We start from the raw sequence: 2,543 nt of genomic DNA on the forward strand, positions 1-2,543 counted from the left end.
TGATTGTGATAGTGGTGGTGGTGATGATGGTGATGAAGATGGTGGTGACGGTGATGGTGATGATGATGATGGTGGTGGTGATGATGCTGATGGTGATGATTGTGATGGTGGTGATGATGGTGGTGGTGATGATGATGGTGATGATGATGATGATGATGGTGATGGTGATGATGATGATGGTGATGATGATGGTGGTGATGATGCTGATGGTGGTGGTGATGGTGGTGGTGATCATCTGCACAGTGATGGTGATGATAATGATGATGATGGTGATGATGATGACTGGTCCCCCTCACCTTGATCATCTGCACAGTGATGGTGATGATGATGATGATGATGATAATGATGACTGGTCCCCCTCACCTTGATCATCTGCACAGTGATAGTGATGACCATGTTGGCCTGCAAGGACTTCAATGCATGGACTGTTGATGTTGGTACTAATTTTGGTATATAAATCTTTCTGCTTCGCAAATATTCACACACACACACACACACACCAAAGGAGACAAGCCGTCTCCTCCATACAAGTATTGGTCTCTCTCTCTCTATCCCTCTCTCTCTCACAGACAGACAGACAGACACACCTTACGGTTAGGCATGTACCAGAGGGTGCAAGCAGTGCCCGCCATGTGAGCCTTGGTGATCACCAGCAGTAGTTCTCCTGTTGGGGTGATGGCCATGTCCCTCACCTGTCATCACACATTGCCATGTCCCTCACCTGTCACATCACACATTGCCATGTCCCTCACCTGTCATAACACATCACACATTGCCATGTCCCTCACCTGTCATAACACATCACACATTGCCATGTCCCTCACCTGTCATAACACATCACACACTGCCATGTCCCTCACCTGTCACATCACACATCACACTTTGCCATATCCCTCACCTGTCACCACACACTGACACCTCACTTCCATAGGTAGGGAAAAGGGGGGAGGGGTGCATGGATGGATAGGTGGTTGGGTAAATGGTTGTGTGGATGGGTGAATAGATAGAAGAGGGTGGGTTCTTGGATGTGTGTGTGTGTGTGTGTGTGTGTGTGTGTGTGTGTGTGTGTGTGTGTGAGCGTCTGTGTGCAAGGATGGCTTCGTGAGTTGGTGAGGGGTGGACTGATATGAAGGACAGATGGGTGGACTGATATGTAGGACGGATGGGGTGGACTGATATGTAGGACGGATGGGGTGGACTGATATGTAGAAGGACGGATGGGGTGGACTGATATGTAGAAAGACGAATGGGGTGGACTGATATGTAGGACGGATGGGGTGGACTGATATGTAGAAGGACGAATGGGGTGGACTGATATGAAGGACAGATGGGTGGACTGATATGTAGAAGGACGGATGGGGTGGACTGATATGAAGGACGGATGGGGTGGACTGATATGTAGGACGGATGGTGTGGACTGATATGTAGAAGGACGGATGGGGTGGACTGATATGAAGGACGGATGGGGTGGACTGATATGTAGGACGGATGGGGTGGACTGATACGTAGGACGGATGGGGTGGACTGATATGAAGGACGGATGGGGTGGACTGATATGTAGGACGGATGGGGTGGACTGATATGTAGGACGGATGGGGTGGACTGATATGAAGGACGGATGGGGTGGACTGATATGAAGGACGGATGGGGTGGACTGATATGAAGGACGGATGGGGTGGACTGATATGTAGGACGGATGGGGTGGACTGATATGTAGGACGGATGGGGTGGACTGATATGAAGGACAGATGGGGTGGACTGATATGTAGGACGGATGGGGTGGACTAATATGAAGGACGGATAGGGTGGACTGATATGAAGGACGGATGGGGTTGATTGATATGCAGAAGGACGGATGGGGTGGACTGATATGTAGGACGGATGGGGTGGACTGATATGTAGGAAGGATGGGGTGGACTGATATGAAGGACGGATGGGGTGGACTGATATGAAGGACAGATGGGTGGACTGATATGAAGGACGGATGGGGTGGACTGATATGTAGAAAGACGGATGGGGTGGACTGATATGTAGAACGGATGGGGTGGACTGATATGTAGGACGGATGGAGTGGACTGATATGTAGGACGGATGGGGTTGATTGATATGTAGAAGGACGGATGGGGTGGACTGATATGAAGGACGGATGGGGTGGACTGATATGTAGGACGGATGGGGTGGACTGATATGTAGGACGGATGGGGTGGACTGATATGTAGGAAGGATGGGGTGGACTGATATGAAGGACGGACGAATGGGGTGGACTGATATGTAGGACGGATGGGTGGATAGATAAACGGACTGACGAAGAGATGAACAGACTGACGGACTGACGACCAGACGGAGGGACGGACTGACCTGACCCTGGTGTGAGAGGAGGTCCAGCAGACGGCCGGAGCTCATGTCGAAGACGCCGACCTGGTCGCTGTTCTGACAGTGCACGAAGACCCGCTGCTGGTCCGATGTGAGCAGTGCTCGCTGCACGGGGCGGCTCAGCCGGTCCTGCCTCAGGCTGGCGCTCTCCTGCCCGCACCGAGTCACGT

The sequence above is a fragment of the Babylonia areolata genome, chromosome 3 (assembly GCF_041734735.1).
Source record: "Babylonia areolata isolate BAREFJ2019XMU chromosome 3, ASM4173473v1, whole genome shotgun sequence".
Classification (NCBI taxonomy): domain Eukaryota; kingdom Metazoa; phylum Mollusca; class Gastropoda; order Neogastropoda; family Buccinidae; genus Babylonia; species Babylonia areolata.